The sequence below is a fragment of the Mastigoproctus giganteus genome, chromosome 6 (genome assembly GCF_048544385.1).
Source record: "Mastigoproctus giganteus isolate SK-2022 chromosome 6, ASM4854438v1, whole genome shotgun sequence".
In the NCBI taxonomy this organism is placed as follows: Eukaryota; Metazoa; Arthropoda; class Arachnida; order Uropygi; family Thelyphonidae; genus Mastigoproctus; species Mastigoproctus giganteus.
In genome coordinates, this window is record NC_143580.1 from 84325543 (window position 1) to 84351272 (window position 25730).

Genomic DNA, 25730 nt, shown 5'->3' on the forward strand with positions numbered 1-25730 from the left:
ATTATTGTTGGTGCATCAGCAACTGAGGCTATAATGTACTGATGGAAGTCTTATCCCTTACTCTGTTTCACAAGGCACTTGGGGTCAGATAAGATATTTATTAATCATTTTCAGAAAAACAAAAAAGCATCAATATTCTGTTGATCTTCTAGATCATGGGTAGACGCAACCCGCGGCTCTTTAAATTTTAGCCCACGTGAAGCACAATTTGAAATGGGGTTAGAGGACTTAAAAATCAAGGACATGTGGAGTGCAAGACTAAAATGCCTTAAAACTGAAATTGTGGATTTGGAAAGGCCCTTGCAATTCTACACAAATGGAAGGCAATAGATAGTAAAAGTAAAATTTACTATCAAAATCCTTGATCTTACAATTCATCAAATTGTGTTCGATGCATGGAGTAGTTAACTGGAAAAGTATATAATTTTGAAAATATGTGCATTTGGACTTCTCTCAGTTTTTGGTTTGACGTATTTCTGCATGCAAATATTTTCGAACATAACTATATTAAAAATAAATCAAGAAACTGTCTGAACAATGAGTCTTTCAATGTGTTTAAAGATAAATTACAGCATACTTGCCTCATGTTGAGAGACTCGCTCAAAAAGTTCAGCAGCAAAAATCACATTAATTCATACCTAATTGGATGTTTGTTAGGTTTTCTTCGGTATTAATAAATAATATTTCAAAATATATATATTTTTTTAATAAAACACCTTCCCACTTTATTCCATTTCTTAACCCCCCCCCCTCAGATTGAGCTGAGGTGCAGCTCTTTGGATTCTCTCTTTTTTTTTTAATTAGATCAAAAATGGCTCTTCACTCAAAAAAGGTTGCCAATCCCTGTTTTAGAACACAGGGAACATATGATATTAACTGACTGCTCTTATAAAGCTACAAGGATAAATCAATTTGCTGCTTTCTTAGATATAACTGACATTCTATGATTGCATGCTTTACTGTGAATATGCATTGACACCTTCTGCATTGTGGAAGGGATGATTATCATTTGCATGTAGGTAACTATGAATGAGGTGCATATGGCCAATGTGCAATCTGGTTTCTAATGGTTTCTTCCTTTATTTCTTCTTAGGCTTAAAAGCCATTGTTTGGATTATGAGTTGATTTCAGAAAGTTTATTATTTGTTTGTTCGCCAAAGGTAAAGAAAGCCTGCACGAGAAGCACGCAAAAGTTCGATGAAATTTACCAGTAAAAGTACTTTGCCGTAACGGCATTTGTATTGATGCTCACTCGATAAACAGACAATGGGTGTTATCGGCCAGGAGTAGAAATAGAATCCCACGGGAGATTGAAACCCTCCCGAAGTGGAGGGGGTAATCTGACCTTTTTTCTTTAGAATCACTGGTGGATAAATTGTTTATTAAAAAAAAAAAAAGGCAAAGGAAGCCCACACGAGAAGCACAGCAATTTTTGAAAAAGTTTACAGGTGAAACTACGTTATGAACATTTTTTACGATGCCAGAACTTCCAATATGACCCTGTTCGTGATTCAATTAGTTAATTCAATTAGTGATTCTAAAAAAAAAAAAAAGGTCAGATTACCCCCCTTCCACTTTGGGAGGGTTTCAAGTTCACGTGGGATTCGACTTCTACTCCAGACCGATAGATAACACCCACCGTCTGTTTACCGAGCGAGCAACAATATAAATGCTGTTATGGCAAACTACTTTTACCAGTAAATTTCATCAAACTTTTGAGTGCTTCTCGTGCAGGCTTTTTTTTACCTTAGCCATTTGTTTTTATCACACTAAACTATTAATAATGCCTTGTAGATGTTGTTCAATTATTTAGATTTTTTGAGAATGATATGGTGTGGCAGGATTATCTGCATACAAACGTGCATCAATTTGGTCAGGTGCACTCAGTTAACTAATTGATTCCAACAGCAAAGAATGTGGCACACAACACTGTGCCCCGAGAAACTCCTATTCTTATATATACATACAAGAAAGAAAAAATGAAAATATACCTGAAAGGCTCTATTATTTAAGCATTTGAATAACTGTAAATTTTCTGTATATTTTCTTGTCTCAAACAGTTTGTATAATTATTTGTTTAAAGATGTATAACTTTCTGTATAATTCCTTCTCTTGCAAACAGTTGTGGTTAACTATTCTGAAATAGTTAATACCTGAGTTATCTATCTCTAATTGGTTCCACTAATTTTTAAAGAAAGTCTAACTCTAAACAATTTGAATTTGAATTCAAAATTTGAATTTGAATTCTTAATGTAACCTGAAATGGTTTCCTTCATGTTTACTTTGTTATTATAGCTACAGGCATCTGTAGGCCTCTATCACCACAGCGGAACACAGTTGAGTTGAACTGAAGTTCCAGGTGTTGCCATTCATCAGACATATATACTACTACTACTATTACTACTCAGAGTTCTGAATAAATTTTGGGATATGACCCTGAAGAGCATACAAGGTGTGGCTATTAAATAATGACACTGCATACACTGCCACCACCACCATCAAGCACCACCTGTAAAAACAAAGACATAGCAGTTGACCTTGAACTTTTCCCTGGTTGTCTGTCAAGTCACATTCCATTATGCATATTTGCTTTATTCTTACAGGTTTCATTACTTTATGTGTTTTTGCAGTTTGCCAGAAAAGTAACAGATAAAAAAAAAAAGAAAAAAAATCAAACAATGAATCAAGCTCAAAGTTTTAACAAAACTAAAAGTTATGAGTTGTTACATCAGTTTTATGGAGAAGACACTATGTTAAAAGCTTGTGTATTTGAATGCCATAAAAGATTTTTACAAAAATGTGGAAGACGATGAATGATTAGGCTGTCCAGTATCCATAAAAACTGTGAAAATGTGGACTGCATATGGACATTGATTAGAAGTGATCATCATTTAAGCATAAGAATGGTTGCATTAGAACTCAATATGGACAAAGAAACAGACAAATTTTAACTGAAAATTTAGGCATGAGAAAAGTGTGGGCCAAGATGGTGCCAAAAATTTTGAATGAAGATCAAAGAATGAGAAGACTCCAAGTTTATGAAGATGTTTTTAAAAAAAATAAAGGTCCAGACTTTCTCAGTACTGTAATTACTTACAATGAAAGTTGGCAGTTCCAGTGCGACCCAGAAACTAAAAGACAGTTAGTGCAATGGAAGACAAAACAATCCTCCAGACCGAAAAATGCAAGAATGTCAAAATTAAAAATGAAAACCATGCTTCTTGTTTTCTCCAATATTAAAGGAATTGTTATGGCTGAATACATCCCAGCAAATCAAACATACTACATTAAAGTTCTGACAAGGCAGCACCAAAAATTAGAAGGAAAATGTCTGAATTTTGGAAGGATGGTTGGATGCTCCATAAGTTTGCTTGAGGAATTTGAAAAATTTAGAAATATTTACCTGAGGAAGTTGAAAAATTCAGAAATATTTGCCTTGAGATTGTCTAGAGCAGGGGTTCTCAACCAGGGGGGGGGGGGAATTGGGGCCACAGATTGACAGACTCAAACTGTTGGAATATTGATCTTTCTACAAACTATACATAATCTGCAGGACATCACACTTTACTGGATGTTACATATTAAATTAGAAATAAAGATAAATATTTCATTTTTTTTTTTATATATATCTTTTTGGAATACACCTTTTGAGTCAAACAATCTTGGAAAGGGAGGGGAATGACATTCTGACATATGGTGAAAAGGGTGCATAGCGCAAAAAAGGTTGAGAACCACTGCTCTAGAGTTATTGGTTTACAAAGATTAACCAGTGACAGCAGGGTTGAAGTTCTGTGTTGTTTATTATAGGGGCAGTCAATGAGAATGTGTTTAACAGCCAGATTTATAGAACAATGTGGACACTGTGGTGGATCATCTCCTATGAGTAAATGAAGGTGGGTCAGGCAAGTATCATCTATTCTTTCCCTTGAAAGGACTACTACTTCTCTTTCTGATGTGCGGATACTAGAGCTCCAAAATTTCAGATTCCGTTTAAAGTGAGAGTTTATTATTAGTTTGAGAGTGCCATAGTGCTGTCCATTCTGATAGGCATGCATCATGAATGATTAGTGTATAGCCTAATGCTGAAACAGAGATATTTGTTAAATCTGAGGTGGTTGGATTTTTTTGCAGCTTTATCAGCCAGTTCATTACCCAAAATATAGGAATGTGCTGGAATCCAACAGGTGAATGGTGGTCTTCAATTTGTAGTAATAAGCTTCCAATTTAATCTAGAACAGGGCAAATTTTATCTGAGGAATTACATAATGCCATAATTGAGCCAAGGGAATCAGTGTAAATAACAGATTTTAAAGAACGGTCAGAACATAGATTTCCTGAAGCTAGTTTAATTGCATATAATTCAGCTGAGAAGATACTGAATGGAAGGGATGCTGAAATAACAGTATTCAAAAACACAGCAGTTGCTCCAACATTTGAATTAGATCTAGAGCCATCTGTATAAATTGGGTTAAAATTAATAAATCTTTGAGTGTGAAGTTGTTTGATATTTAATGCTTGCAAAATGTTCTTTCCCTATTGGTGGAGGTAAGTGTCACAGGTTGGTAGAGGAGGAAGGGCCCAAAATATAGGAATTCCTTTTTTTAACTGGGTGGTTTGAGTGCAAGATGCTACCTGTTATATGGAATGGATGGAAACATTCTAAACCTGCAGCAGTTCAAGAAGAAGAACAACTGGTTTTACTATGCTAGGCTTATTTCTATAGAGATTTTCTAATGGTAGATTGGAAAGGTATGACTGAATGGGATGTGAGGTACAACTTTGTATCTTTACAGCATACTTCAGTAACAGTGCTTTCCTACGTAAAGTTACTGGGTGCTCATGAGCATCAATGTAGAGACTATGTGCTGGGGATGTTCTGACCACCAAGTTGTATCAAAGGCTGTTTCAATATGAAGACATCATGATGAAATGTTCATTTCCTAGGAAATTAATTAAAAATATTTCCTTCAGTGTTGATCATGAGATCAAATGTCATTCTACTCTTCTACTAATGTTTTTCCTAAACAACTGATTAGAATAATAATTTGTTGGATCACTGTGATCTTCCCTTGGCTTTGAGAAACAAACAAATGAAAAGAGCACTAGCTAGCAGGGTAACATGCCGCTAAGAAAATTCTGCCGTACAGCAATTACCTAGTCTTAACTAAAATGACTAACCATAGAGTAATAAATTCTATCAGGATCTGAAGCACCATTCTTCACAGGGCTGGCTTAAGGAGAGAATCAATGTGGCACGGGCTCAGGAAACTGAAGTTTAGTTCAGAAGGTGCCAAAAATCGAAAGAGCAACACACACAAGTGAACAGTTAAAAAATGAATTCTGTATTTCCAGGTTGTTTTTTTTTTTGTTAATCTGAGGAGAACTTGTCCAAAAAATACAGATGTCTGGGAGGTGGTTACTGCTACAAGGACTGTTGGTAACTGTCCAGTCTATGAGAGGAAATACTGTATTGTTCGAGGCAATACTGAAAGATCGACAGAGCTTGATCAGAGGGTGGATGCATGTATGTGAATGAACCAGTGTTTAATGCTAGATTATGTTTAACTAGAAATTTTTATTAAATGTTCTCTGCTATCAAGACGCTGAGAACCCCATAGGAATGATGTTTACTGCAGTCACTCATGATACGGGGGAGGAGGTGTTTGCTGGATCATCTAAATCCGTATGCCTGATTTGGTGGGGGATACAAGAATATTAATGTTATTGCTATACTAATAGTAATGTGGGATGCAACTGCCTCTAAAAATGTTTGCAGAGATATGTCTAGAGACAGTTCTAGAATTCAATAGCAGTGCTACTCCTCCATGTGCTTTACTAGAGGAGTTAATCTTTTCTGTGTATGGTGTTTTATTGCTAGAGATATTGAATTGGCCAAGTCAGTTTCTTTGTATAGTCATTGATTATATAAAACATCTAAATTAGCACAAAGCCCACAGCAGTTACATTGAATCAGTGTGTGAATCGTTAGGCTTAATACATTTTCTAACAATGCCAAACACCACCCAAGTGTTGAGGCATGACACATGCAGTCATTCTTAAGTGGCCAATAAAAGAATGCTGTAAAAGTAAAGGTACATTAAATTAACTGCCCGATAACAAGTACACTGAATGAACTCTGTGTCATTTGTGGCAATACTTAATTTTTATTTATTATGAACTAGTAGTAGTAGTAGTATTTGAGGTTTTATGGGACAAGGGCCTCTTGGACCATATTGTGCCTATTCTTGATTTAGTTATTACTTAAGTTCACATTACTATAATTAGATATAATAATAAAAATGTATGCATGTTAAATACTGAAACAGTTCCTCCAAATCTGCTTTATTACTGAGAATATGTGATAATGTTAAAGGTTCCTGTGAGTTGGATAGGGAGCTAAAGCTGGATTTTCGGACAGTTGAAAGTTCAGAACATTCAATGAGTATGTTTTATTGTTAGGTGCAACTGACAAGAAACACTAAGGAGGGTTTTCTCCCATAAGCAAATACAGGTGAGTTGGATGCGAATGACCGATGCAGAGTCTTGCCAGAATCACTTCTTGTCGTCTGCTTCTCCTGAAACTAGATGACCGCTGCTGTGGCTCTTTTTTAATCTGCAACAGTTTATTATTGATTTGAGCTTGCCAGAGATGAGACCATTGTTTTCTACATGTTTTTTTTTTTTTTTAATAATGGATCTGTAGTCAGTGTAGGGCACTTTCAGTTGAGTGGAAAATCCAGAGTTGGGATGTTTAGCAGTGGAAGCCGCATGTTCATTACCTGGGATGCCGAAATGGCCAGGGATCCAGAAGAAGGTAACTTTCTGGTTGTCTGTTTGATACTAAGATAATTTAGACCTGATGTCTTTAAAAATGGGATGATAGGGAGAAAGAGTAGATTGAATGGCAGTTATTGTGCTTAAGGAGTCTGTATATATAAGAGATTGCTCAATATGGAAGTTGATTATGTTGTCTAGAGCCAGTTTCATTGCAAATAATTCTGTGGTATAGATACTGCATTCAGTAGGAAGAGAGAGCTACTGAGAAGGTGGAAGAAACTGCTACAGCACCTACAGCTGCATCTGTTTTGGAGCCATCAGTATAAATTTGTACTTTCTCTGAGCTGGCCAAGGAATGCAATTTGTGTAGCTGTTGAAAGGTGATATTTGCCAGGGAGGATTTTCCCCATCTTAAAAAAGAAATTATCACAGAGAGGTGAGAAATCAGTCCAGGGAGGTTCTGGAGTAGCAAGATCCTCAAATATGTTCTGAAAGTTAATATCCCAATTGAGTAAGAGTTCTTGCAATCGAAGCCCTGCAGGGTGGTTTTCGATAGGTTTATTGTGATATAGCATGGTGAACTGAGAGCCAAACAAGTACTGTCAGCTGGGGTGGGATGGATTACATTTAATCTTTGCTGCATAATTACACAGTAAAGTTTTTCTTCTGAGATGAAGAGGAGGTTCATTTGCCTCAATATACAGGCTGTGAACTGGGGATGTTCTGAAGGCTCCCACAGCTATCCTAAGGGCACTACGCTGGATGATGTCCAGACATAGTAGGGAACTTTTCTTTGCAGAGTCATAGACCAGTGACCCATAATCCAAGCATGATCTTATTAAAGCTCTGCAGAGATGTAGGAGAGAGCTTCTATCAGCACCCCAGGACATAGCAGAGACTGCTCTTAGGAAGTTCAGTTTTTTAAGACAAACTGTCCACAGATAAGCTATATGAGAAGCAAAATTTAACTTCATTGTCCAAGTATAACCCCAATAGACGGAACTTGTTGGTAACATGCATTTTTTTAAATATATTTCGGATGTAATTTGAGTTTTTTACAAAAACGAATTGCAGTGGATTTCTTTTCTGCTAGAGAGAAACCATTCCGTAATGCCCATGATTCTACTTTAGCTATTGAAATTTGAAGTTGCCTTTCAATAGTATTCATAGTTTGGGATTTACAAGAGATGAGATTGTCGGCAAACATCTATTTGGTACATCCCGTGCCTTGTTTGTAATTCTTATTAAAAATAATGTCGCACAGAGAATGGAACCCTGCGGTACACCCTCCTCTTGCTCAAATGATTTGGATAAATTGTTCGTGTATCTAACTTGAAACATTCCGTGGCATAGGAAGTTTTGAATAAATTGGGGTAACTGCCCTCTCAATCCAAAAGAATGAAAATCTTTAAGTATACGATATTGCGATGTTTTATCGCCAGGTGGTATCAAACACTTTCTCAATATCAAGATTAATCATGACTAGATGTTATCTCTTTATGAAGGCATTATGGATGTTTGCTTCTGCTTTTATCATCACATCTAGCATGGACCGCTTCTTCCGAAATCCATACTAGTTATTGTTTAGCAAGTTGTTTCCTGGAATCACGTTAGCTGCCTGTGAACCATTTTTTCCAGGACTGGTTAAAGAAGCACTGCAGGATCATTTAGACAAGACTTCAGTTATAGCTCGGACACAGCATGGTTTTGTTAAGGAGAAGTCTTGCCTGACCAATTTGATTGGATACTATGATGCAGTCACAGAAGAACTGGATGCAGGGAATAGCTTTGATATTATATACTTGGATCTTAGAAAGGCTTTTGATACTGTTGCACATGGAAGACTGCTACACAAATTGGAGCAGTGTGACATTGGAGGCAAATTGCTGCTATGGATAAAAGGGTGGTTGAGGGGGAGAAGACAGAGTGGTAATCAATGGACACTGCTCATCGTGAACTAATGTTATTAGTGGAGTCCCTCAGGGCTCAGTGTTGGGTCCATTATTGTTTTCTGTATTTATAAATGATATTGATGATGGTATATCAAGCTTAATGTCCAAGTTTGCAGACGATACAAAGGTTGGCAGGGTTGTCAAGGACACTACTGACACTATGCTACTGCAACAGGATCTGGAAAGGTTGAGCAGATGGGCTGAGAGGTGGCAAATGAAGTTTAACATTGACAAATGTAAAGTGCTACACATGGGAAACAGCAACCCCAGAGCAACGTATCAACTCTGTGGTACTACACTGACAGTGGTAGAGAATGAAAGGGACTTGGGGGGTGGTTGTGCAGGCAGATATGAAGTTCTCTGAGCAGTGTAGACGGGCTGCAAGAGTAGCTCATGGAGTATTGTCAATGATATACAGGAATTTTTCCAGCAGGGATAAGGAGGCGATTATTCCCTGGTATAAGGCAATGGTCAGACCACACCTAGAGTACTGTATACAGGTCTGGAGGCCTCATTTCAAGAAGGATGTAGAGCTGCTGGAACGAGTACAGAGAAGGGCAACAAGATTAGTGAATGGAACAAAGGGGTGCTCTAACGAAGAAAGGCTTAAGTTTTGCAAATTACAGTGTCTGGAGACTAGGCACCAGCGAGGTGATCTGATAGAGGTGTATAAAGCCTTGAATGGTTTGAGCATGCTCAATGCTGATGGGATTCTTCCTCTAGCTCAGAAAAATCACCTGAGAGGGCATAAATTCAAATTGAGGAAAGACAGATGTAGGATAGACGTGCGGAAATTTGCCTTTAGCCAGCGGGTGGTTGGTTGGTGGAACAGACTTCCATCCCTTGTAGTGGAGGTTGATAGCCTAAATAAGTTTAAGGCTCAGCTGGACAGGTATTTTGAACGAACAGAGGGGTGAAGTGGAAGTGGGGTTTTTTTTTTTTTTTTTTTTTTTGGCTGATGCTGCATAAGCTTGCTTTCTTGCATCAAATGCCTCTACTACTACTACAAAGTTTCTTCAAGAACTTTGCCTAAACAACTAGTCAGTGAAATCAGACGGTAGTTATTTGGAAAGGAGTGATCCTTTCCTAGCTTTGGGAAGGCTAGAACAATTGAGTGACGCCAGGAGATTGGGTAGGTATTTTCTAAGAATATTCTGTTGTAATATTTTAACAGTGTTCTTTTGACTCTGTTGTCAAGTTGCTTTAACATTATGTAGCAGATCCCATCAGGACCAGCAGCACTACTGGATGTTTTATTGAGTGTCCCTAAAAGTTCTGTTAATGTGAATGGCTGGTTGTATGGATGTGAAACTATTGTAGAAAAATTGATCTTTTGTTGTTCTGTAGCAAAAAATCTTTAATTCGTTGAAAGGCTGGGTTGTAGATGGATATTGCCAATGTACTGGCAAATGATTCTGCTAAGGCATTTGCTATTTCTACCGGTGATGACAACTCCTTCCCTTCCCAATTTAATATTGTAGCTGGGGACTGAACATATTTGCCATTAAGCATTTATATTTTCCTCCAGATGATTCTGCTGTCTGTGTCCTTATTTATACTTGAGGAAAAGGAATCCAGGCCTTTTTTTGCTTTTCGCCTTATGGTGATTAAGTTATTAGTTATGGGGAATTTGCGAAACAAATTCCCCCAAATTCCCAAGCTTTGTTTTTTTCCTGTTTAGCATGTGTACAATCCTGATTCCACCACGAATTACTGTGTTTGCGCTTCCCCTGCAAATATTTTGGTATTGCAGAAATGGAAGTTTGCAATATTTGGTTAGTTATGTGTTCTGTAACATTATCTATGATATGGGAATGGACTATTTAGTCATTAAATTGGATATGTGAGGGATATTCGTTCCAATGTACCCTACGAAATTTGCAAGTGGAGCGATGCAGTAAAGAAGGGTTTTACCCGTGTTTGCAGAGGATTGGTAGATGATCACTACTCATTGGATCTTCAAGAACAAACCACTCTGTATTGGTATATATCAAGAGTGGCCAACTTAATGTGATGCGATCTACTTTTTTACTTCAAAATGCGCCGCGATCCACCATCTCAAAAAATTTCATTGCACAAGGTGCACAAATCGAGGGATGACTGTATATTTAAAATTTGTCATGATCGACCAAAATTAAATCCGCGATCGACTCGTTGGCCACCCCTGGTATATACAGAGGAAGAACAGATTGATAGATCTATTGCACTCGTGGATCCTGTAGAAAACTGAATATAGGTAGGCTCGTCAGTGTTCAAAAGAGTAAGTTGACAAATATCAAGAAGTGATTCTATTAATTTACCTCTGTCTATTATTGGAGAACCCCACAGAGAATGATGTACATTGAAATCTCCAAGCAAGCAGAACAGATGTGGTAGTTGGTCTATTAGATTTTCTAGGTCATCTGAAGAGAATGAGGAATTAGGGGGGATATATACAGGCATACCTCGAATAACGAATAGGATGCGTTCCACGAAATTACTTCGTTAAGCGAAACTTCGTTTTCAGAGGTAAAAATACTATGGCCAGAATAGGGATACGTTCCTACGTAAAGAAAATGAAAAGCTTTTTTTTCGAACAAAGAAAGGTTTTATTAAATAAACAGTCAACTTACATACAAAGTGAAATCACATTTTAAAATACGAGTCTAAAGTTGTTGTTTATGCTCTTTTTCTCTTTCATTTAACAATTGCCTATACGGAGTTATTGCATTTAACACTGATCGCTTAACAATAACACTTCATCCTAAATCAGGATCATTTTCACTAAAAAAATTTAAAACGTTTTCAATGTCATTTAAGCACCTTTTTAAATCTTTGGTTGTTAACACTTTTTCGGCAGGAACTTCTTTAACCTCGTCTTCATTATCTTTGTCTTCGTTGCTAACAAGGTTTTCTAAATCTTCCACTGAAAAACCATCATCTTCTGCATTCAATAAATTTCTAACATCCTCTTCATCGACATTTTCGAAACCTATTGATTGAGCCATCTGGATAACTTCATTTCTAATTTCTTGGATGTTATTTTCTTCTTCTAGTACAACTTCTGGCCATATTTTGTGCCAAACTCCATTTAAGCATTTCTTAGTGATTTCTTTCCAAGAACTATCAATGGTTTCAATTGCGTTTTTAATGGTGTAGTTTTTCCAAAAAGTTTTAACTGTCATTTCCTCTTTATCCTCTAGTTCAGTTAAACTGCTTAATGTTCGACGCAGATAATAAGCTTTAAATGATGCTATTACTCCCTGATCCAATGGTTGAATCAGGGAAGTTGTGTTTGCTGGAAGAAACACAACTTTGACAGGAATGCATGTGTCCAACGTGTTAAGATCAGTAGGATGTCCCGGAGCATTGTCTAACAACAAAAGAGCTTTTTCTTCAAAGTTGTTTTTTTTTTGACAATACCGTTTTACTTCAGGACAAAAGTGGTTAACAAACCAATCAGTAAATAACTCCTTGGTAACCCACGCTTTTCTATTTGCTTTCCATATTACAGGTAAATTCATTTTTATGTTACCTTTTAACGCCCTCAGATTTTCTGAATGGTAAACTAATAACAATTTTAATTTATAATCGCCAGAGGCATTTGATCCAAAGAGTAACGTTAAACGGTCTGTGGCTGCTTTGAACCCAGCAGCTGATTTTTCTTCAATAGAAATGAAGCTTTTTGTTGGTGGCCGTTTCCAGAACAAACCGCTTTCGTCAACATTGAACACTAAATTTGGAAAATTTTGACGTTCAATGATTTCCTTTAGTTTTTCTGGAAACTTATTTGCAGCTTCTCCTGTTAATTTTACACTATGAATCCTGGCCCGTTTTTTAAATTTCTCGAACCAACCACGAGAAGCCCCAAAGGTTTCCGTAATTTCTTCAGTTTGTTTAGATTTCAGGTGATTGAACTGGAATATATTTTTTTTTTATGTTAAATGGGGCTTGAGATTGCCGACTTCGTTATATCGAAGCTTCGTTATCAGAGGTAACGTTAACCGAGGTATGCCTGTATATAGATGCTATTGTAAGAGTGGTCCCAATTACAGCGTGAACTGCCACTACTTCAAAAGTAGTTTGAAGAACAAGGTGTTTTGATGGAACGTTGTTTCTAATAAGAACCGCCACCCCCTCCACGAGTTGGCAAGTCACTCCTGTCTCGTCTGAAAACAGTGTAATTTTTTATGGTAGGACACACTTGTGAATTTAAATAGGTTTCCTGAAGGGATATGCTTGCTGGTTCATAGCATTCAATGAAATCATATAAATCATCTTTTATGTTGCGAAAGCCTCTACAATTCCATCGAAGTATTTATACTTGAGGAAAAGGAATCCAGGCCTTTTTTTTGCTTTTCGCTTTATTTGGTAGAATTTGGCTTTCATCCTTTTAAAGGTGATTAAGTTATTAGTTATGGGGAATTTGCAAAACAAGTTCCAAACTTTGTTTTTTTCCTGTTTAGCATGTGTACAATCCTGATTCCACCAGGAATTCCTGTGTTTGCGCTTCCCCTCCAAATATTTTGGTATTGCAGAATTCGAAGCTTGCATTATTTGGTTAGTTATGTGTTCTTGTTAGTTGTTTTAGTTTCTGACTGCTTTTTAGTTGTAGCTTGTTTGTATCTATCTATTTTTGCTTTTTCTTTCTTAGGAAAGCAAGGACTTGTCGTGACCATTTCATCGGTTGCATGAAATTCCAAAATTCCATCATCGGCTTCATTCTGTTGATCAATATCCATTCCGATTGAAATTGGAGGTTGCGGTTTTGTGGTTTCTGTCACTCTTGATTTTGCTGTTGGAGGAACATCAGCTGGAATAGTAATTGGGGGTATTACTGGCTTGTTCGGTTTTTAGCTGCGGAGCACACTGTTTGGAAGGAGAGAGTATGGAATGTGCCCAATTAGCGATGGATACATTTGGAGGAACTGAACTATGTTTGAATAGCTACGGACTGAAATTGTTGAGCAGCTGTGGCATATGTACACTTTGGTTCTGTTTTCATTATTTGTCTTATCGCCTCTGAATAAGTAACTTTGTTCTCCCCTTTCTATTTTTGGATTTTTTCCTTGCTTCCATAGATCGCATATTTTAGAGAAAGCCGGGTGATTACCCTTACAGTTTGGGCAATGAGAAGTGGTAGCAGTGCATTTGGATTGATTGTGTTCCTTTGATCCACAATTAGGACATATTGCCTCACCTCGACATGCAGTTTGGAAGTGTCCGTATTTTTGGCACTTATAGCACCTGATGGGATTTGAGATATAAGGACGGACACGGCAATGGAGATATCCTGCTTTGACAGATGGGCGAGCCAAATGTGAGGATTATGTTCCTAGTTGAAACTAGAATACCATCTTTCCGAGTCATGATCCTCCTTGCTTGGAGGACTCTTTGTTCACCTAGCGCTTCCATGATTTCCTCTTCTGATACTGTTAATAAATCCCATTTGGAAATTACTCCCTTTGAGGAGTTTAGGGTGGCATGAGGAGTAACTTATTGGTTGTCTGCCAAAAGTGGTCAGCTTTAACAACTTTGCAGAATGCTAGGATCTCAAGGTCTCTACTAGAAGATCCTCAGATTAGAATCGCCTTACTGCTTTTGGTGAACCTGCGGCAGACTCAATGCATTTCTGCACAAGAAATGGGGATAGCTGACTCAGAGGCTTGTCTGAGAGAGAGTGAAGTATGAGGAATATTGGTATCTCCTTTGAGGGTTTGTTTTCAACCTCTTGGGTTGAGAGAAGTCATTTTCGGTGTCTTTGTTAGATAGTCTTGAGCTCGATGGCACTAAAGGTGGAAATGTACTGTTTTCCATCTTTGCTCCTTTCAGCCTTGGGAGAGTGGATTTCTTCTCCCAGGTTACCGGCCCAACCATGGGGAGGCAGGAGCAGTGCGGCTAGAGTGACCAAGCAGTATGAAAGTTATTAAGTTAGTTTAAAGGAAAAAAAGAAAGGTTGTTTTCCCTTTCTGAAACTTACTTACAATTTGTAACACTAAGTTTACTATTACTTAATGATAATGTAAAAAAAACTTTTAACAAATGAACAAAACTGTAGCCTTGAGAAAACGCTTTAGAAATCACTCAGGGAATAGGTTGATCACTATAACGCTTAGCACTCGGAGCCTATTATGAACTATTATGTGCTCTAAAGACAGTACACAGATTTATATGTTCTTTAGTTATGCTGAGAAAAATAAAGAAGAGAGTACTGTTTCTTCAACAGTACCCTCTTCTTTATTCCCCCCCCCCCCTTTTTTGCTTTCATTTTGTGTTGTTTAAGTTCATTTTCAACCTACTGGTTTGCCATACTACTGGCATACATTTTATTTTAGTTTATTATAAACAACAAGTAGTGGTTTGTGCATTCCTGCAGCCACTGATTTTTGCTTTACTATTTTTTATTTATTTTTTCTGTTTACTCTTCTAATTAATTTTGGATCTTATATATATATATATATATATATATATATATAGGATAAAGGATAAAGTCTCTCCGCAAAACCAGGAACCCAGGGATCGTGATTGAGACTGAGAGCGAGAAGGAGATAGAAGAAATAAAAGCAAATGAGAAAATAACCACATTAGGGCTAAAGGCAGAATTACCGAAAAAGAAACGCCCAACTATACTAATATTTGATGTAGAGTATGACATGGATCCGCAGCAATTAACCAACGAGATTTATAGAAAGAACTTACAGAGCCACTTCCCAGAGTTGGAACCCTCTGAGCTGATTTTTCCAAAGTTCGAAATAAAAGCAAAGAACGGGATGGGAGTAAATTGGACGGTGGAACTGGCCCCATCTGCTTGGCAAATCTTAAGCACCCAAAACAGAATATATATAGAATGGAGCAGCCTGAGATACAGGGAACATATATCCATTCCCAAGTGCTTTCGCTGCTGCAGATATGGCCACACCACTCATACTTGCATACAAAGAGAGCCGACCTGCGGCCACTGCTCTGGCAAAGGGCATGAGTACAATACCTGCCCCAACAAAACCGATGCACCAACCTGCGCAAACTGTAAGAGTCTGAAACTGGAGCACTCACACTCCATCCGCAATACTGGGTGTCCGACAGACCAAAAAATCAAGAGTTCCTACCAACAGAGAATAGATTATGGGCACACACCATAAACAATTCAACCCCAGCGTTCTCACATTCCACCAGCTCAATGCACAGCGTGCCAGAGTGGTGGCGGAGCAAGTCCGACTAAAAGCTGACGATGAAAATGCTGACATCCTCATAATATTGGAACCGTACGCGCACCAAAAGCAAGTACGGGGGTATCCTATTAAATACAAAATTGTGCAGTACACAGATGAAACCCCATGGGCAACTGTGATAATCAGGAACCCCATATCACGGTCACAAAAATCCCACAATTCTGCACACCATGGGCAGCATGTGCCCACCTTGTCACCTCTCTGGGAAGTCTTTATGTGGTTGCTCTATACTGCAGGCCAGGGGCAGAAATCGACTATGCGATAACATACCTGGAGAATCTTCAAACTGCACTAAGCGGACACAAGATAATAGTGGGGGCAGACGTCAACTGCAGATCCCCCTCTGGCACAGTACCACGCCCGAAAAAAGAGGATCAACAAATGGGCAAAGGCTCGAGGAGCATCTGGCCAACTCCATATTTGTTGTTAAAAACCAACCCTTCTGCCTCCCGACCTTCTGCAACACCTTATGGGAAGCAGAGATTGACATAACATTAGCCACAAGAAACATAGACACCCACATCACAAATTGGACGGTTAGAAATGCCTGGACGACCTCGGACCATCGTACAATAACCTTCACATTAGAAAGGAACTTGACAAGGACAGCTGCCAACAGGCACATGCTAAATAGATTCGCCCTAAGCAAGGCAAACTGGGACACCTTCCGAGAGACTCTACGCACAGCAGGCCAGCAATACCTGCACACACTGAGGGAGCAGGAATGCGGGAGCGAAAACCCGGAACGACTCCAGAAGGATTTAACAAAAATAATATAACAGAAGCAGCAGAGAAAGCCATGAAGAGAAGAATCCCCATTGCAGGGGCCACGCCCTGGTGGACTCCAGAGTTCACACGAATGAGGAAAATAGTACAACACAGAAGGAAACAATTTCAGAGGGCTAGGAGGAATTGGCCGCAACAAGAAGTCACTGAACTCAGGAACCAATATAGAATCGCTAGAAATTGTTATACTGAACAGATAAAGAAAAATAAAAGAGAATCATGGGGGGAGGTTGGTACAAGGGTCAGGAAACAGCAACCCCTGGGGGGTGGTATACAAAATTACCACTCACAAACTCCCCGGGGAGGAAGTCGTGACAGCCACCTAAACAGCACAAGGAAATTTAACCATAACCTGGGAGGAGTCGATTGGGAGCATCCTGGACAACATCCTTCAGGAGCTGCCAACAACACTAACAGATGAGCAGCAGGCTATCTGCCAAGCAAACAATTCCTATAATAATGACCAAATAGAACCCCCCTTCACCTTAGAAGAAATTCAGGATGCAGCAAGCCGCGCGAAAAATAAGAAATGCCCTGGACTGGACCAAATTGAACCGGAGATGGCAAAAGAAGCAATGGAACATATACCTGAATTACTGCTAAAACTATTCAATTGCTGCCTGGAAGCAGGTAAATTTTCACTACAGTGGAAAAAAGCAAATTTAAAACTGATCCTAAAAAACCCAACAAAGCCACCAGAGACACCTAGTTCCTACAGACCCATAGCCCTGCTACCAACCCTCAGTAAAATATTCGAACGGCTGCTACATACAAGAATCACAAGGCATTATAATGAAGCAAATCCTAACATGACAAAGCAATACGGATTTACTCCTGGCAAATCCACTATCGAAGCAATGCAGAACCTCCTCTCTAGAGTCGCCCATTGTAAAAGGAAATACTTCCTCGTCATCGCAGTGGATTTCGCTGGGGCGTTCGACACCCTCTGGTGGCCGAGCGTCTTGGCGAGACTCAGAGCTGCCAACCTTCCATTGAATCTTTATTATTGCATGAAGGATTACCTGGCTGATAGAGCAGTGCAAGTTACCACACCATATAAATGCCTCAGTCGCCCAGTCCGCAGGGGCTGCCCCCAGGGTTCTGTCCTGGGACCGCTCCTGTGGAACTTTGTCCTGGACGAATTCCTAACCATGGATCTGGGTGGTGGGGAGGCCCAGGCCTATGCAGATGACTTGATCTTGACCATCGAGGCTGACAGCAGATCCTCCTTAGAAATCCAAGCAAATGATGCCCTGCAAAAGCTGCTAGATTGGACGAAGCTACACTTGCTCAAACTAGCACCCGACAAGACAAATTCGGTGCTGCTAAAAGGTATGCTAGACTTAAGGAGACCACCACAAATTAAGATTGAGAACAAAACAGTTAAGCTGTGCGAACAGATTAAATACCTAGGAATATCTTGGACAGAAAATTAAATTTCAAGCCACACCTAGAATATATTAAACAAAAGATAAGAAGATACGCGGCACTCCTCGCTAGAGTCACTCGCAGGGACTGGGGACTCAGACGTACTACCCTGTCTTTGTACTACAAAGCTCTCTTCATCCCTGCCATCACATATGGCTCCCCTGTCTGGTACGCGAGGGCGGCACTAGAAGTGAATAAACGGATCCTCGAAACCATTCAGAGGACCATCCTCCTTACCATGTCGAGAGCAACTAGAACGACTAGCACGGCTGCCCTCCAAGTCCTGGTAGGAGTTCTACCCCTGGATCTCGAAGCTACCCGCTGTGGTCTGCTCTACCATCTTGCCAGAAACACATCGGCTACGATGTATGACCTCACCACTGACATCACTAATGACCGCAACTATGAGAAGAGAAGAATCACTGACCACCTCATCCAGATTTGGCAGAGGAGATGGAGCAACACAGAAAAAGGTGCAGTGACCAGAAGATTCCTCCCCCCCACTGTCACCAAGCTGTACCCTAAGGCGCCAGCGTGGTTTCGCCCTGATCGAAATACCACCTTCCTCCTTACAGGACACGGCCCGTTTAAAGCTAAACTTCACCAACTTGGTATCATAAATAACGCGGACTGTCCCTGTGACAACCCGGAGTCCTGGAGACACTTAATGTTTGAGTGCGATTTGTATGACGACCTGCGACTACAGCTAATAACGTCAATCCAATATATCCCAGACAACCAAGAACCCAGACTGCTAGACACTCAAGAGGACTACAAGGCACTCAGTCAATATGCCCAGGATCTATTTTCTAGAAGGAAAACAATGATAGAAATATACCAAAGGCAACCCAACTAGAAAGAATGCAGGAGGTCAAACAAGTAAAAAAAAAAAAAAAAAAAAAAAAAAAAAAAAAACACAAGCAAAAAACTCACCATACCACAGAAAGACAAGACTTTAGGATGATTTGAATGGCCTACTATCGACCCAAAACTGCACTCCCTTTTGCGGTTTTTTTTTTTTTTTTTTTTTTCGGGGAGGGGGAGGCGGAGGGGGTATTTGCTCTTCTCCTCTCCTCCCCATATTTTCACTCTGGTGGGGCATGGGCATGCCCCACTGAAAATGGGGGTCACCTCTCTATCCGACCCCTCTTCTTCCTATTTCATCCCCCCAGTCTTCACCTTCCCCTCCCAACACTTTCTCTTGTACAGCGACTGGCCCACATGTCCAAATTTAAATCACATCAAATTTTGCCCGACCTTTTCGGCTCTCTAGAAATAGTTCTTTCAGCGTAAAACCCCACGCAGCGCTTTCTAAATGCAATTTTACTTAAACCGATAACTCCAACTTAGCAATAACTCCAACCTTTATTTTAGGTCCTCGTCACCGAAATCCCAGGAAAGTAAGTGGCAGGACCTGCCAGAGTACAATTAGTCTCTTGGTACACCCGGCCGGCGTCCCCGTCGCTAGGTATGGTAACGCCGGGTCCCACTGGGGGCCCGGCGGCCAACAGGCCGGATGAACAATGGGCACAACAAACTACATACCACATGACCCATACATTATTTTTAAACCTCTGGCATAGACAGGGTACTGTCACTCGATACAAAGAACATACGCGGAGATGGGAGAAATCCCCGGAGCCGTCAGACCCTGAACATACCTATACCTACCTATACCTATATATATATATATATTTATTTATTTATTTGAATAATGTCATTAAAAATTTAAAATGAAATAAGTAAGAAAATAAATATAAAGCTATCATTAGAGGCAGCAAAATACACATCCTCCACATGATACCCATTACATAAACGATAATAAATATAAAAATGATTCCATGACCATTATTGGCCTCATGGTCCTTAGTCGATATGGGGCATAATGGTCAGTCTATTATTCTGTTACTTTGTTTTATGTTAGTAGTTCGTTTAGTCCTGTCTCTCGGAACTGGTACCTTATAGGGGGGGTGCCGCTAAATTATTAAATAATTGGCTTTATATTTTAAAATGGATTTACTATTAATTGAATTTCTAAGTTAATTATTTGGAGACTTTCAGCTACAGTTTCAGTCTTGTTACTTTTTCCTTCCCCCTCCCTGTTGATTTAATTTTTATGTTAAATTTTCGCTCTACAGTTTTCCCATACTACTGGCATATGTATTAATTTATTTTTATATTTATCATCAGTTATATATGTATATGTATGTGTGTGGGTGGAATAAATACTGATAAACTTTTGAGGTATGTTCTCATTTACAGCTCAGCCTAAAAGCAAGTATTCACCATCAGCTCCAAATTTCAGACTTTTATTTTTCAACCTTTATTTAATTTTAGGCAGATATTAAAGGAAATTACTCCTCAACATTGTGAAAATTACACTGCATAGAATATACTTTGCAGCCCTTCTTGCAATTATTTTCATGAAGAGCTTTGGTTGTAAATAAATAACTAATAACATTGAATCTAAAAATATTTCTTGACTAAATGTCTAAGAGTATGAAAGAGTTTGTTTACACATGGGTACGGCACTTACATCATTTCTACTACTCAGGTAGTATGAATGCATTGTTTACTTATATCTCATATTGCGAATACCTTCACAATGAGTTGCCGAAGTATTGCACTGCTTTGAATAAGCAACACTTCACCAGTGGAGAAGACTAATGCTACTTATTCTCAGTGAATACCACCACTCAAATGGCACTGCTTTGAAGCTTGTTGGCTTACTCATCGATGGGTGGGCAGGTACCCTGTTGTTGCAATAGTGACAACTCAGTAACGAAGTCCACAATATGAGAGGTGCTTGATGGTGTGCGTAGTTTAAATCTAAAAATACCCACCCACCGATGAGTAATACAACAAGCTTCGAAATGGTGGCATCTGGGTGGTGGTATCTGTCGAGAATAAGTAACATTAGTCTTCTCCACTGGTGAAGCGTTACTTATTCAAAGCAGTGCAATACCTCGGAAACTTGTTGTGAAGGTATTCACAATATGAGAAGTAAATGATGCACTCATACTACCTGGGTAGTAGAAATGATGTAAGTGCCTTAAGGTAAAGGTAAACTGCAGCCATTATCAATCACTGCAGGATGGAAGCCTCCTCAACAATTCATGCTGAGAGAAATGGACAATAATCTGCCATGCTGGTCCAGTGCGGGTTGGCAGATTGACTGTATTTAGCATTCAGGGGCTTGAACCCTGGTCTACTCAAAAAGCGGGTGCTACCGCACTCCCGCTTCTGACCACTCGACTACGGTGTAAGTGTCATACCCACGCATAAAAAAATTCTTTTAACATTGAATCTGTTTATGTGAGAAGTTAGATTCTAATTATGTTATATATTTATATATTATGTTATGTTATGTTATATACATTCTGGCCACATAAATAGCATCAGTCTAAATTTTCTCCCAAAACAAGATATTAGAATTGAAATAACAATTCCTTTAGCTGCAAATTTTTTATACACTAATGTAAAATTATTACGCATTTTATTGATAAGAAAATAAATTGAAGAAAAAACTATTTAGACATTTATTTCACAAAAATATACTGCAGGCCATATGAATGCGTTTTCATTGTAACCAACATTTTAAATAAACATTATGTTAATAATGAAAAAAAAAAAAAAAAAGGAAAAAATATACCAGCAGCAAACAAATATGGTCTGTGATACCATTAATTCTTCTATAACAGATATTAGCATTTTGATGGCCTACCACTAGCTTTAATTATCATCTTGCACTTTCCTTGCAGCGTGCCAGATTCTTGACACTGCTATTTAGTTCATGGCACCAGATGTGGTGCCATGAACAAAGTTTAATAGTTTATTGCAACGTTACCTAGCTTGAAAGCATTTTAGCAACAATTTTCTGTCCTGTAATACTAGCAGTTTTCAACGAAGTTCAAAATCAGAATTATTTCCTGGCCTCAATAAGGTTATTGCAGTCTTCCACGAACTTCTTCACCTAAAAGTGGTCTTTACAAAATTGCAAGCTTTTGGACACAGAGCAACACATAAGGGGGAAATTTCTCAGATCCTCTAACTACTGAGGCTCCAGTGGAGCCCAGTGCCTATGAATGAATACTTTATACTTTAAGAATCTCCACAAAAAGTAATCTTAGTGTTACATCTGGGGAATACAGTGATTGTTTAATGAAACCCTGCATTGATCTGGGAACTTTTCACTGAAGAATTTGCTGACAATTTTTGCACCATTATCTGGTGCTCCATCACATACATACATCACACACATCATTCCAATACATAAAAAAGCAATGCTGAAAATTGATAAAGATTGCATTAATGGAATGATTTTTTTCATTTAGCAGTCTCAAGTCACTTTCTCCTGGCATGGTTCCCCCAAACAAAAAGATCCAAAATTACGTCCTGTCCAAGTTCTCAAGCCGAGAAGTTTTAAATTCTTGTTAGAGAATAAATAGGAGTTATTAAGAAAGTAATAAACACAGTTATTGCAATTAACAGGTCAATTTAGTTTAAATGTTGCTTGATCAATCCACAAAACCCAGATATCACTAATATCTGGGTTTTGTGGATAATAAATAGGTTCATAACACTCATGGCCAAAAACAATTCAGCAACTCCATCTGGATGGTTCTCATTCAAACTTTGTAGCAACATGGAATGATAAATCTTGTATTTAAGTTCATTTTATGATTCTATTTCAGCTTGTATTAAGTATTTTAAGTTCCAAAATTTGACTTTCTTTGAGATTTTTTTTGAATTTCATTTGAAATACTCTTACAAATTCCGAATCAATAGATGTTTAAATTGATCAAGGTCTAGCAGGTTTTGGTAGATTTTGCACTGTATCCACTTCAAACTTCTTCACAATTTGCTTTATGGTTAGCTCACAACTTCTTCAGCATTTCAATTTTGCATGCCACTTTACAATTTTAATCTTCTTCACTGTAAGGCTCATGCATACTTTTCCTATGTTCGAATTATTCTGAAACAATAAAAAATAAATAAAATATTTTTCACCATTGAAGAAAGGCATGTCTCCAACATAGGAAATTCATTGCAATTGCTTCCTGTGATTTTCCTGAACACAAATTGCTAATAGCATGGTAAATAAATTTGACGATTTTTAAGTAGCAGATAAGTCATCAAACACTGGAATTATAAGTATATCAGAAACAGTGGCATTCTGATATAGATGTAGAATTTGAACCCCTTTTTTTCTTTTTAATCAGAGTAAGGTAGAATCAACATGGTGTAACAAGTATTGAAAAAAACAAAAATGAGAAATTACAGGCCAAATGACTTTGATGACTATAATATATACAACTATACAGACAGACAGAGTGGATTAACAAATCAGAATGTCTTATTAGCATCAGCCGAGGCACATGATGCAAGAAAGCAAGCTTATACAGCATCAGCCAAAAAAATAAAATAAAATAAAAAAAATTCCCATTTCACTGAGCCATTCTTTCCAAATGTTTGTCTAGTTCTGCCTTGAATTTATTTAAGCTATCAACTTCCATAACAACAGATGGAAGTTTGTTCCAGCAATCAACTACCTGCTAGCTAAAGGCAAACTTCTGCACATCTATTCTACAACTGTCTTTCCTCAGTTTGAATCTATGCCGCCTCAGGTTTGTAATCTGAGGAAGAATCCCGTCAGCATTGAGCCGGCTCAATCCATTCAAGGCCTTATACAACCCAATCAGATTGCCTCACAGGTGCCTGGTTTCCAAAAGCTGCAATTTGCAGAACTTCAGCCTTTCTTCATAAGGGCACCCTTTTGTTCTATTCACCAGTCTTACTGCCCTTCTCTGTACTCATTCTAGCAACTCTACATCCTTCCTAAAATGTAGACCTGTACGCAGTACTCAAGGTATGGCCTGATCATTGCCTCATACAAAGGGATCATCACCTCCTTATCCCTGCTCACAAAATTCCTGTATATCATTGACAAAACCCTATGAACTACTCTGGCAGCCTGTCTGCACTGCTCAGAAAACTTCATACCTTGACTGCACAATTACCTCCAGGTCTCTCTCATTCTCCACTACCCTGAGTGTGACACCACATAGTTGGTACATTTCTCTGGAGTTACTGCTACCCATATGCAGTACTTTGCATTTGTCAATGTTAAACTTCAGTTGCCACTTCTCAGCCCATCTACCCAACTTTTCCAGATCCTGTTGCAGTAGCATACTATCATTACTGTTATTAACAACCCTACCAAACTTTGTATCATCTGCAAATTTTGACATTAAACTTGATATACCTTCATCAATATCATTGATAAATATACAAAACGACAATGGGCCCAATACCGAACCCTGAGGGACACCACTAATAACATTAGTCCACATAGAGCAGTACCGACTGATCATCACTCTGTCTTCTCTCATTCAACCATTGTCGCAACTTGCCCTTAATGCTATACTGCTCCAATTTGTACAGTAGTCTTCCATGTGCAACAGTATCAAAAGCTTTCCTGAAATCCACATATATGATATCAAAATTATTTTTTGCATCCAGTTCCTTTGTGACCACATCATAGTATCCAATCAAACTGGTCACTCTATTGTCAAGACTTCCCCTTGACAAACCCATGCTGTGTCTGAATTATTACTGCTGCCTTGTCTAGATGATCCTGCAATGCTTCTTTAACCAGTGACTCCATTATTTTCCCTGGAACAGAAGTCAAACTAACAGGTCCGTAAATTACTTGTCTCACCCTTTGATCCCCCTTTGTGAATTGGAGATAGATTTGCACATATCCAGTCCGTGGGGACTTCCGCCGAGAGCAAGGAAGCTTTCATAATTATGGCTAAGTGTTTGCTTACTTCCTTTGCTGCTTCCTTTAATATAACTGGCTAGATCCCATCCACCTCAGGTGCCTTCCTTATGTTTAACTTCAACAATTTCTCCTCCACTTTGCTCTCAGTTATTACAAAATCACTTAGCTCCTTGTCAGAGTTTGATAAACATCTGGCATTCCCCTCCTTGAATAACTCCCCATGTGTGAATGTAGATGCAAAATACTCATTTAGTTTGGCAGCTATCTGAGAATGATCATCTACAGTCAAACCAGTGATATCAAGTGGACCAATCTGATTCATCCCCTTCCTTTTAGAGTTTATATAAGTAAAAAAGTCTTTGCTGGTTTTCTTTGCATCCTTTGCCAAAGATGTTTCATAATCTGCCTTCACTTGCCTAACCCCCTTTGTGACTTGATTACAGACTGGCTTCTGTGTCGCCTGACAATTTATGTGCATCCCATGCATTTTTCTTCTCTGCCACGAGTCTCAGTTCATCTGACATCCATTTGGGCCTGAACCTAGAGCAGTATTTCTTAGTTGGAACAAAAAGCCTAGTATCTTCTAAAATTACTTCCGTGAATGCTTCCCATTTATAATTTGCTGTTGGTAACATCATCAGGGTAATTTCCAGATACCAAGCTCTATCTTCAAGATAATGCTAGGCCACATGTCACACAATCAGCAATGCAGACTTTAGCAAAAATTGGTGGTCACCCACTAGACCACCCTCCATACAGCTCAGACATCGCACCATGCGATTTCTGGGTTTTCCC

The 25730-nt window shown here is 38.7% G+C and overlaps 1 protein-coding gene across 1 annotated transcript in view; it reads right to left on the reverse strand.

Annotated features, from left to right (window-relative positions):
• Window positions 1–25730, reverse strand: part of LOC150084448 (ATP-dependent RNA helicase DDX54) — a 366530-nt gene that overhangs the window by 292154 nt on the left and 48646 nt on the right. The window lies entirely within an intron of this gene.